The 12,832-nt window shown below is 44.5% G+C and overlaps 1 non-coding gene across 1 annotated transcript; it reads left to right on the forward strand.

Annotated features, from left to right (window-relative positions):
* Positions 1–9,931: 9,931 nt before the first annotated feature.
* Positions 9,932–10,003, forward strand: trnaq-cug (transfer RNA glutamine (anticodon CUG)). The gene has a single exon. It is a non-coding gene; the product is annotated as a tRNA-Gln (tRNA).
* Positions 10,004–12,832: the final 2,829 nt, after the last annotated feature.

A 12,832-nucleotide genomic window follows, 5' to 3' on the forward strand; every position in this document is an offset into this window, starting at 1 on the left:
CGACCCTGAGCCGAGGGTCTGAAAACATCTCCATGTTATTAACTGTCTGCAGCGACAGGACAGGACGCCTCAGGTTTAGATACTCTGCAGACTTTAGGCTTCCTTGAATCAAAACAAACTTAAGTCTTCTCCTGAAGGTTTCCCTTAATATGTTCACCTTAGGATTTAAGGTTTTCTTCATATCTTGGGCTTATTTGAAAAATTGATTAAAGTTAGCTGACTTTCTGGACAAAGACCTCAGGTGTCACCAAACAAACAAAGAAAAATCACTGTCGTAAATGTTTTTCCCTAACTAGGGAAACTTTTTAAGGGTTTCCATGCAACACCTTTATGTAGCTCCCTTAGCTAAGGGAAAGTGTCATACTTAAGGAGAAAACTTAGTGTATTTTGTGCGACCAGCCCCAGACTTTCACCCAGGAGCTCGCTGTTTGTTTCCTTTATGAAACCAAAAGTCAGTGGAGTTATTTTAATAAAGCGTTGTGTGCTAATATGTGTAGCATGCTACGCTAGTGACACATGTCACATGACGTTACTAACAACTGTTCTTATTTTGAGCCAAATCAAGATGTTTTTTGTGCTTTTATTACCTAACCTCCAGGAAATAAACCCATAAACAAAGTTTAATACATTAAGCTTATTTTGAAAAGACTGTCTGAATCTATCAAGCAGAAACTGAAGTTTATTTTGAGAGGACACAATGCATATAACAAGACACTGACGCTGGTGGATACCTGCTGTGTGATATTTTGATAGGACAAAGTGTCAGTGTTTGATGAGGTGGGATGGGAACATGTTAGGTTCAGTTTAAGCACAAAAAAACACTTATGGTTGTGGTTTGGAAAAAATCATGTTTGAGCTTTACATACTTGATTTTTGGAGAAAAGTCCGGCTGAAAACAGCGATGACAGCAGGTTTTGAGTCTCTCCAAGGTGTCACACCATCCGACATCCCCTCCACCTCCTGATGACACAGTCAGCTCAGACACTACTTCACTCTAGAAACGTTGCAGATATGTATAACGCCAGCTTTTCCTTCTGGAGACTGAGCTGAGACTGATGTGTAAATGTGTAGAGACAGGTGTGTGTGGAGACGCAGCTGTTATCAGTCTACCTGAGGCTCAGTGTGTTCTCTGAGTTCAGAGGGACCACTGCAGCTGGTTCGCACATGTAAACACTGCAGTCATGTGACTCAGTGTTACTCTGATGAACACAGATTTAAACACTGACAGGAAGTGAGTGTGAACGAGCTCATGACGGTCCACCAGCAGCAGCAGCAGCAGCTGGTGGTGGTTTCAGGTTTCTGTTCAGAGGTTGCTCAGTTCAGCTGCAGCACTCAGACACCACCAGCACATTAATCCTGATAATTCTGAGCAGCCAACTGTGGTGACCACACCGTGTTCCTGCTGCAGCAGCACATCCGACCTCATCTGCTTGCTAGTGTTAAGGAACTAGTCTAGTGAACCCAAATGCAGACAGAGACATGGACTGGAAGCAAGCAGGACCAAGTAGGTGATTTATTAGTAAATAAATGAATAGAGGAGTAATGGGAGGCAAAAGTCTGAGGTTGGGAAGTGAAGCAGGGGAGCCGGCTGAGAGGTTCCAGAGAGCTGAGGTGAATGGAGCAGATGAGATCCAGGTGGTTTCTTGGTTGAGCAGGAGTCAAACCAGAATAATGTGTTAGGCAGAGTCAGCTGAAGGTGGAGCCTGCTATTTGAAGCAGAGTAGATTGAAGATAATCAGCAGCTGCGCTCAGACTCCTGCACACCAGACCCTACTCCTATAATCAGAGGAAGAGAGAGGAGAATGGAAGCTCCTGGCTAGGAAGGAGAGGAGGCTGCAGCAGAGGCTGGGACAGCTGGACCTGCTGTATGCACCTGCTGTATGCACCTGCTGTATGCACCTGCTGTATCCACCTGAGTAGTGAACACATGCACAATCTACAACTTTTTACAAGTTCACTGAACAGAAATCTAATTAAGATGATGGTTTGACGTCTGAGCTGCAGACTGATGGTCTGACAGACGTCTGAGCTGCAGACTGACTGATGGTCTGATAGACGTCTGAGCTGCAGACTGACTGATGGTCTGACAGACGTCTGAGCTGCAGACTGATGGTCTGACAGATGTCTGAGCTGCAGACTGACTGATGGTCTGACAGACGTCTGAGCTGCAGACTGATGGTCTGACAGATGTCTGAGCTGCAGACTGACTGATGGTCTGACAGACGGTGGTCTGACTGAGCTGCAGAGTTGACGCCTGTTAAAGTGCTTCTGTCACCCAAAACAACATCTCATGTTTCTGTCACTTGAGGCAGATCGATCTCATTACTGTCTGCAGGATCGTCACTCTGCAGTTTGCTCCTGCGAATCCTCAGCTTCAGTTACATATGAATCTAATCTCAGCCACTCTGCTCTGCTCTGTGTTTATATAAAGACATACAGGAAGTCTGACCGATTTGTCTCTGCAGGCTGTGCAGGAGAATGGAGGCATGATTGGGAAAAGAGTCACGATGTATCAGGACTCAGATTCAAAGCTCTGCGTCTCTGCAGTAATAAACTACATTATGAATTTATTCAGTGTCATAAATGAATAAACTTTAAATATTCTTAGATAATGTATTAACAATAAATTAATTCCAGATATCCTACAGCCTGACTTCCTTTAACACCTTCAACAGTTACTGTCGTCCGAATGAGTCCTCTGATCCACCACCCCGAGCTGAGGACGCAGGTTTGACATCAGCTCGTCCAGTCAGCAGACAGCAATCCTTTCAAACAGTCCAATCACAGCACAACACACACACAAACACACACACACACACACACACACACACACACACACACACACACAGATGAAACATCTTAGAGAACAATTTAATAACAATATGATCAATATCATAAATGTCAGTAATGGAAATAAAAAACATGTAAAAGGAGCCACACATTCAACTCATAAATAATAATTAGTAAAATAAAACGGTCACACAAAATGTGTGGGGAAACTTCCCCCTAGGAACTGTAAGGTCATGACCTCACAGTGTGAAGAATTGCCCCCCCAAAAAGATTCCTAAATAATTCCCTCAACGTTAAACTGGGATGAAAATAAAGAAATTAAAAACCCACCAGACTCAGACAGGAAACACATCATGTGCTGTGTTACAGTGACACCTGGTGGCCAGATGCGAGAATCACAATACTGAACTCTAAAAACACAAAGCAGGTATCAATCAATCAATCAGTCAATCAATCAATCAATCAATCAATCAATAAAAAATAGCTGTAAATAAAGAATTGAATTCATATCAATATTATTTGAATTTTTATATTTTAATAAAATAAAATCTTTTTGTGTCAAACCTTCGTCATAACTTTTTAATATTCTGTAACACAGTAAAACTTCATATTTACAGACTGATTCCTGTTGAGCTTCATCTATTCTTCATCACCACAAATATTTCAGTCAGTCAGACTCTCAACACTGTGAGCATCATCAAGTAACCACAGCAACGACTACTCCGGTGCCCATAACACCAGACTGCACAAAGAAAGTACAAATACTGTTTCTGCGCTCCAGAAGGTGAAACTCATCTCTGTCACTGTTTCTCTCCTTCAGTGAAACAGTCAGTAGAAACAACAGCCAGTAGAAACAACAGTCAGTAGAAACAACAGTCAATAGAAACAACAGTCAGCAGAAACAACAGCCAGTAGAAACAACAGTCAGTAGAAACAACAGTCAGCAGAAACAACAGTCAGTAGTAACAACAATCAGCAGAAACAACAGTCAGCAGAAACAACAGTGAGTAGTAACAACAATCAGCAGAAACAACAGTCAGCAGAAACAACAGTCAGTAGAAACAACAGTCAGTAGTAACAACAATCAGCAGAAACAACAGTCAGCAGAAACAACAGTGAGTAGTAACAACAATCAGCAGAAACAACAGTCAGCAGAAACAACAGTCAGTAGAAACAACAGTCAGTAGTAACAACAGTCAGTAGTAACAACAGCCAGTAGAAACAACAGTCGGCAGAAACAACAGTCAACAGAAACAACAGTCAATAGAAACAACAGTCAGCAGAAACAACAGTCAATAGAAACAACAGTCAGCAGAAACAACAATCAGCAGAAACAACAGTCAGCAGAAACAACAGTCAGTAGTAACAACAATCAGCAGAAACAACAGTCAGCAGAAACAACAGTGAGTAGTAACAACAATCAGCAGAAACAACAGTCAGCAGAAACAACAGTCAGTAGAAACAACAGTCAGTAGTAACAACAGTCAGTAGAAACAACAGCCAGTAGAAACAACAGTCAGTAGAAACAACAGTCAGCAGAAACAACAGCCAGTAGAAACAACAGTCAGTAGAAACAACAGTCAGCAGAAACAACAGTCAGTAGTAACAACAATCAGCAGAAACAACAGTCAGCAGAAACAACAGTGAGTAGTAACAACAATCAGCAGAAACAACAGTCAGCAGAAACAACAGTCAGTAGAAACAACAGTCAGTAGTAACAACAATCAGCAGAAACAACAGTCAGCAGAAACAACAGTGAGTAGTAACAACAATCAGCAGAAACAACAGTCAGCAGAAACAACAGTCAGTAGTAACAACAATCAGTAGAAACAACAGCCAGTAGAAACAACAGTCGGCAGAAACAACAGTCAACAGAAACAACAGTCAATAGAAACAACAGTCAGCAGAAACAACAGTCAGCAGAAACAACAGTCAATAGAAACAACAGTCAGCAGAAACAACAATCAGCAGAAACAACAGTCAGCAGAAACAACAGTCAGTAGTAACAACAATCAGCAGAAACAACAGTCAGCAGAAACAACAGTGAGTAGTAACAACAATCAGCAGAAACAACAGTCAGCAGAAACAACAGTCAGTAGAAACAACAGTCAGTAGTAACAACAATCAGTAGAAACAACAGCCAGTAGAAACAACAGTCGGCAGAAACAACAGTCAACAGAAACAACAGTCAGCAGAAACAACAGTCAATAGAAACAACAGTCAGCAGAAACAACAGTCAGCAGAAACAACAGTCAATAGAAACAACAGTCAGCAGAAACAACAGTCAGCAGAAACAACAGTCAGTAGTAACAACAGTCAGCAGAAACAACAGTCAGTAGAAACAACAGTCAGTAGAAACAACAGTCAGCAGAAACAACAGTCAGTAGTAACAACAGTCAGTAGTAACAACAGTCAGCAGAAACAACAGTCAGTAGAAACAACAGTCAGCAGAAACAACAGTCAGTAGTAACAACAGTCAGCAGAAACAACAGTCAATAGAAACAACAGTCAGCAGAAACAACAGTCAGTAGTAACAACAGTCAGTAGAAACAACAGTCAGTACAAATGTACAACAACATCATATCTTCATTTTACATCACTATAAATAAAATGTTTATGTAAAGAAAAATCCATTTAACGAATAATTTCTTATTTGATTTGGTGTTTCTGTCGATACAGATTTACAGTGACAATTGAAAATGTGTGTGTTGATGTTTTCCAACGTCATGTAGCTGTTGTGATGCACAATCTGGCCCCGGGGCCCCTCATGGTACTGTGCATGGAGCCCCTCATGGTACTGTGCATGGAGCCCCTCATGGTACTGTGCATGGGGCCCCTCATGGTATTGTGCATGGAACCCATCATGGTACTGTGCATGGAGCCCCTCATGGTACTGTGCATGGGGCCCCTCATGGTATTGTGCATGGGGCCCATCATGGTATTGTGCATGGAGCCCCTCATGGTACTGTGCATGGGGCCCATCATGGTATTGTGCATGGAGCCCCTCATGGTATTGTGCATGGGGCCCCTCATGGTACTGTGCATGGGGCCCCTCATGGTACTGTGCATGGGGCCCCTCATGATACTGTGCATGGGGCCCCTCATGATACTGTGCATGGAGCCCCTCATGACACTGTGCATGGAGCCCCTCATGATACTGTGCATGGGGCCCCTCATGGTATTGTGCATGGGGCCCCTCATGGTACTGTGCATGGAGCCCCTCATGACACTGTGCATGGAGCCCATCATGGTACTGTGCATGGGGCCCCTCATGGTCATCAATAATGATGGACGTCTCTAATGATGGACGTCACTAATGATGGACGTCTCTAATGATGGACGTCTCTAATGATGGACATCACTGATGATGGACGTCTCTAATGATGGACGTCTCTAATGATGGACATCACTAATGATGGACGTCAATAATGATGGACGTCTCTAATGATGGACGTCTCTAATGATGGACGTCAATAATGATGGACATCACTGATGATGGACATCACTGATGATGGACATCACTAATGATGGACGTCACTGATGATGGACGTCACTAATGATGGACGTCACTAATGAGGGACGTCTCTAATGATGGACGTCACTGATGATGGACGTCACTAATGAGGGACGTCTCTAATGATGGACATCACTAATGATGGACGTCACTGATGATGGACGTCACTAATGATGGACGTCACTAATGAGGGACGTCTCTAATGATGGACGTCACTGATGATGGACATCACTGATCATGGACGTGTGTTGGCGGAGGTGGGCGGGGTTTGGAGCGTCACACTCAGCAGTCTGTATGAACCAGTCTAATCTGAGGTTTGATGACAGATACAGATCAGGTTTTTCTGTTGATGTAAACAGGAGAAGTGATGAAGTCTGACAGAGGATTTGTCTTCAGTCCTCAGGTTCTGAACACCACAGAGTTTCATGACTCGTTTTTATTTATAATAAAGTTTTAACCTGCTTCTTCCTGTGGAACTTTAACATCTGACAAACGCTGGAAGCCACAGTCTCACAACATGTTGTGTTTCATAGCTAAACACGACTGGAGTGTTTCCAGCAGCCAGATTATAAACCGAGTCAATGCAAAGACAAACTCACGCCAGGTGACGCAAAGTCAAAAGTTGGCTGATCCACAAACAGGAAATGTTGGTGTGGATGACGACGAAGATTCGGGGTCCTGTGTATTCCTGCGAGTGTCATCAGAGCCAATCAGGGTTAAGATGTGGTTGGGACTCTCCTGACGTTACTGAGGATCAGAACAAACTGTGGACAAACTAACTGCGGCAGCCTGTGGGTGGGCGGAGCTCTACGACTCAACGTCAGGACAGAGACAGATGAATCTGTCTGTGACTGGTGTCAGATGATTTGTTGAGCTGCTCCTCAGCAAAATTCTCTGAGTAATGAAAGTTAGACTTTTATTGTGGGGGGTAAACGACAGGAAGCAGCGCTGCAGTGACAGGATGACAGGTAATAAAGGGGCGTGGCTGTCACGATTCATGTTGGTTCAGAGCTTTTGAGTTCACTTGATTCCATCTGTCAGCTGAGCTTTACTACAAACCCCATCAAACTCTCCAACGGCTGCACACACTCGAGGAATGTGATGATGTAACAACAACCCCGCTCACATTTAAGAGGACTGTCTGCACAGACCGAGGGTCTGGGTACCAGGTCTGAGGGTTTCCTATTGCCCCTCATGACACTGTGCATGGAGCCCATCATGGTACTGTGCATGGGGCCCATCATGGTACTGTGCATGGGGCCCATCATGGTACTGTGCATGGGGCCCATCATGATATTGTGCATGGAGCCCCTCATGGTATTGTGCATGGGGCCCCTCATGGTACTGTGCATGGGGCCCATCATGGTACTGTGCATGGGGCCCATCATGATATTGTGCATGGAGCCCCTCATGGTATTGTGCATGGGGCCCATCATGGTACTGTGCATGGGGCCCCTCATGGTACTGTGCATGGGGCCCATCATGACACTGTGCATGGAGCCCATCATGGTACTGTGCATGGGGCCCATCATGGTACTGTGCATGGGGCCCATCATGGTACTGTGCATGGGGCCCATCATGATATTGTGCATGGAGCCCCTCATGGTATTGTGCATGGGGCCCCTCATGGTACTGTGCATGGGGCCCATCATGGTACTGTGCATGGGGCCCATCATGATATTGTGCATGGAGCCCCTCATGGTATTGTGCATGGGGCCCCTCATGGTATTGTGCATGGGGCCCCTCATGGTATTGTGCATGGGGCCCCTCATGGTACTGTGCATGGGGCCCATCATGACACTGTGCATGGAGCCCCTCATGGTATTGTTCATGGGGCCCCTCATGGTATTGTGCATGGGGCCCCTCATGGTATTGTGCATGGGGCCCCTCATGGTACTGTGCATGGAGCCCCTCATGGTACTGTGCATGGGGCCCCTCATGGTACTGTGCATGGAGCCCCTCATGGTATTGTGCATGGGGCCCCTCATGGTACTGTGCATGGGGCCCCTCATGGTACTGTGCATGGGGCCCCTCATGGTACTGTGCATGGAGCCCATCATGGTACTGTGCATGGGGCCCCTCATGGTACTGTGCATGGGGCCCCTCATGGTACTGTGCATGGAGCCCCTCATGGTACTGTGCATGGAGCCCATCATGGTACTGTGCATGGGGCCCCTCATGATACTGTGCATGGAGCCCATCATGGTACTGTGCATGGAGCCCATCATGGTACTGTGCATGGGGCCCCTCATGGTACTGTGCATGGAGCCCATCATGGTACTGTGCATGGGGCCCATCATGATACTGTGCATGGGGCCCCTCATGATACTGTGCATGGAGCCCATCATGGTACTGTGCATGGGGCCCATCATGGTACTGTGCATGGGGCCCCTCATGATACTGTGCATGGGGCCCATCATGGTACTGTGCATGGGGCCCATCATGGTACTGTGCATGGGGCCCATCATGGTATTGTGCATGGGGCCCATCATGATACTGTGCATGGAGCCCATCATGGTACTGTGCATGGAGCCCATCATGGTACTGTGCATGGAGCCCATCATGGTACTGTGCATGGGGCCCATCATGGTACTGTGCATGGGGCCCATCATGATACTGTGCATGGGGCCCATCATGGTACTGTGCATGGGGCCCATCATGGTACTGTGCATGGAGCCCATCATGGTACTGTGCATGGGGCCCATCATGGTACTGTGCATGGGGCCCATCATGGTACTGTGCATGGGGCCCATCATGGTACTGTGCATGGGGCCCATCATGGTACTGTGCATGGGGCCCATCATGGTACTGTGCATGGGGCCCATCATGGTACTGTGCATGGGGCCCATCATGGTACTGTGCATGGAGCCCATCATGGTATTGTGCATGGGGCCCATCATGGTACTGTGCATGGAGCCCATCATGGTACTGTGCATGGGGCCCATCATGGTACTGTGCATGGGGCCCATCATGGTACTGTGCATGGAGCCCATCATGGTACTGTGCATGGGGCCCATCATGGTACTGTGCATGGGGCCCATCATGGTACTGTGCATGGGGCCCATCATGGTACTGTGCACGGGGCCCCTCATGACACTGTGCACAGGGCCCGTCCTGACTCCTGTACTTCAGTGGACACAACTATGAAAATAACAAGTAGAGAAGAAATGCAGACGTCAGGTCCCTGTGCTGAACCTAATCAGTGTGTGAATAAGGTCAATAAGAGCAACAGAGCTGATTTTAGGACCAAACTGTGGTTCAGAGAGTTTGAACTTTTCCCCTCTCTGCCTGCTTCGCTCATATGAACTGGACATCCCAGAATAATCTCTGTAGGACTGTGATGATGGAAAGGGAAACAGCTGACGAGCCACAGAAGCTGTTGGTCTGACTCTCTGCAGACAGTCTGACCTCTGGGGGGCGCTGTAGAGTCCTTCACCCTGACTGTGTATCAGCAGCAGCTCTCACTAACCTCCTGAGAGTCAGATAGATGAGCTCAGTCTCTGAGCTCTGATCATATCAATTACATCAAGAGCTGAATGTGACGTCACACTATAAACACTAATAACGGAGGGAAATGTTCCTGCGCGTGTCTTTATAAACCGGACACGTGACTCCCAAAGGTCACATGGTTCCATGGTGTAATGGTTAGCACTCTGGACTCTGAATCCAGCGATCCGAGTTCAAATCTCGGTGGAACCTGCGTGATTTTTTTCTTTGCAGCTGAACTCAAGTTACAAACTGACCTGTGATCAGCTGATCTCTGCTCACGTGATTGTTTCAGACAGCGAGGGAAATATATAAAATCATATATATAATATCTTCACTGACGGAGTTCATTTATTTGCTATTTCACAGCAGCAGGGGGCCTCCTTCACACACACACACACACACACACACACACACACACACACACACACACACACACACACACACACAGGGCATATATATACAAATCAGACTACAATATAATGATAATAATTATAATAATAATAATTAATATTAATATCAGTTATTTATCAATCAAGTATATCTCATCTTATTAATAACAATAACAATAATAATAATAATAATACCTCTTGAAAAGTTTGTCCTTATTTGTTGTCGCAATATTTTTTACTGGTATCGATGTTAACGTTTTGTTGTTTTGTAAAGAAATTGTTTTTGCAGCTGTATTTTCCATTTTTTCTTTTTTTATTGTTATTGTTTATTTTCATCTGAGCTTGTCTTGTTAAACACTTTGGGCTGAATCTCTGTACAAATGTATGAATACAGATATTATTATTATTATTACTATTATTATTGTTGTATTAATCTATTTACTTATTGTTAAAGATCCAGTTTGTAGGATTTAGTGGCATTAGGCAGCGAGGTTGGAAACTGCACAATGTGAAGAACTACAGTGGCTGATGCAAAAACCTGAATGTCTCTGTCTAGAGTCAGTGTTTGGTTTGTCCGTTCTGGGCTACTGTAGAAACATGGCAGTGCAACATGGTGATCTCTGTAGACGAGGACCTGGGGCCTGTACCACGAAGCGAGATCAACCTTTCCTGGGTTACCCAGACCTATCCTGGGTTGACTAACCCTAACAATGGCAATCAGGATAATCGGTATCACAACGCTGGATATCAACTCGGTAACTCAACCCAGGGTTGCTTTATCAAGAGCCGTGAACGCGCACGCAGCGGACCAATCACAATCATGAGAGAAGCGCAGCGTCACTGAGCGTCCTCACAGAGCGCCGTATGTGAGGGGAAAAAGTATTTCTCATGTGAGGATCAGAGATTAATTCTACTAAAACATGAGGAGGAGAAAAGCAACATTAGAGAAAAGGCCAACACCGTGGCAGCTGCAGGAGGAGGAAACATGCGTGGCAACGCATAACGGGATGAATAATGTTTAGTTTTAGTTTAGATTAGTTTATTTGCACATAATGTTAAAAACAGACAGTATAACATTTACAAGATTAAAAAAAGAAAAGTGCCGGAGAGGTTAGAAGCCACTAAAAGCTTATCAAAGAAATTCCCTGTCAAAACATCAATGAAATCACATAATAGAGAAGAAAAGAAAGCGGGTGAGGAAAGAAGAAATAGAGGAGGAGAGGGAAAAATCAAGACAACACAAGGCAGCAAATAAAATGATGTGTAGGTTAAATGACTCATCACTGGTTCAAGTAGCTACAGTACCTGTACCTGTACATCTGACACTGATCACACCCTTGAATCCCATGAAATCAATGCTGCGCAGATGAACTGCGTGTATTACAATTATCGTCTAACATCATTGCGTCTGATAAACTGGTCTTCTTTGTCATAATGTTATATATGCTACAATAAAGCTTAAAGCTGACGCCACAGTTAAATCATATCAACACCAAACTGATAGTCTGAATAAAATCATCCTGATATTGAGCTGTGTTAGAAATTAACAGCTGTGCAGAAATATACCTAGTGTCCCTCTTTAAGAAACACAAAGGAAAATCCCTCAAACACCATGAAGTGTAGACATGATAGGCTACTTTCCACATTTCCAGCAGCAAAGCTGTCAGTTAGGCCCATTATCTTTAACAGGGATCATTTCCTCCAACAAAACAAAATGTTGGCACTAATTAATGGTGCTATTAAGTGTCCGCTAATGATCAGTTTCTTTCTTATGAAGGGCTGGGATGAAAGTTCCACTTCTTTCCACTCCTTTTTGAACAATCTTTTCATTGTCTGTTGTTGTTGCTTTCTTTTCTTTTTAATGTTCAAAATAAACTTTCAAATCAAAATCAATCAAATGAATTAAACTTCCCGTCATGACTGGGCTGCATTTCTGTCAGCCATCAACAGCTGATTGGCCAGTGGGTGGTGCTTTTTATAGGATCAGATTCAACCCTGAACTTACCCTGCTCCGGAGCAGGATAGCCGTTCAGAGTAAGTTACCATGGTGATCTACCCCGATAAGAACTGAACCGGCTTCGTGAGACCGAAAACCCAGGGTCAACCCTGAAGTTACCTCGCTGAGACATTAATCCTGCTTCATGATACAGGCTCCTGCTCCCTGTGTAGATATAAACAGCTCATCCTGAGGGAGCCTGAACACAAGCATCAGATTTTCACCAGGACATGACGTTAAATCCTCCACTGGACCCTGACATGAGAATAAAATGAAATCATAATAGTAATGATAATAATAATAATAATAATAATGATAATAATAATAATAGAAACAAAAAGTTGCTCTTCTGTTTCAGCTTAAAACACTTTCCTGTTTCATAATGTTTATTGATTTATTATTACGATTATTCTTTTATCATTTCATTATTTACTGAGACGTTGAGAGGAAACATTGAACATTGCTCAGTTCATGCTAAACATTAACACTGACACTCACTGAGAACGTGTGTGAATGAACGCGTCCTTTGATCACATGACAGACAGGCTGGAAGCTGATTGGCTGCAGGCCTGCTGAGGTTTCTCTCTGTGACACAGATGAAACCAACAACATGTTCCTCTCTGAACAAAGAAAGTCAAACAGTAGAAACTTCAC

Source organism: Epinephelus fuscoguttatus, linkage group LG2, assembly GCF_011397635.1.
Source record: "Epinephelus fuscoguttatus linkage group LG2, E.fuscoguttatus.final_Chr_v1".
Taxonomy (NCBI): Eukaryota; Metazoa; Chordata; class Actinopteri; order Perciformes; family Serranidae; genus Epinephelus; species Epinephelus fuscoguttatus.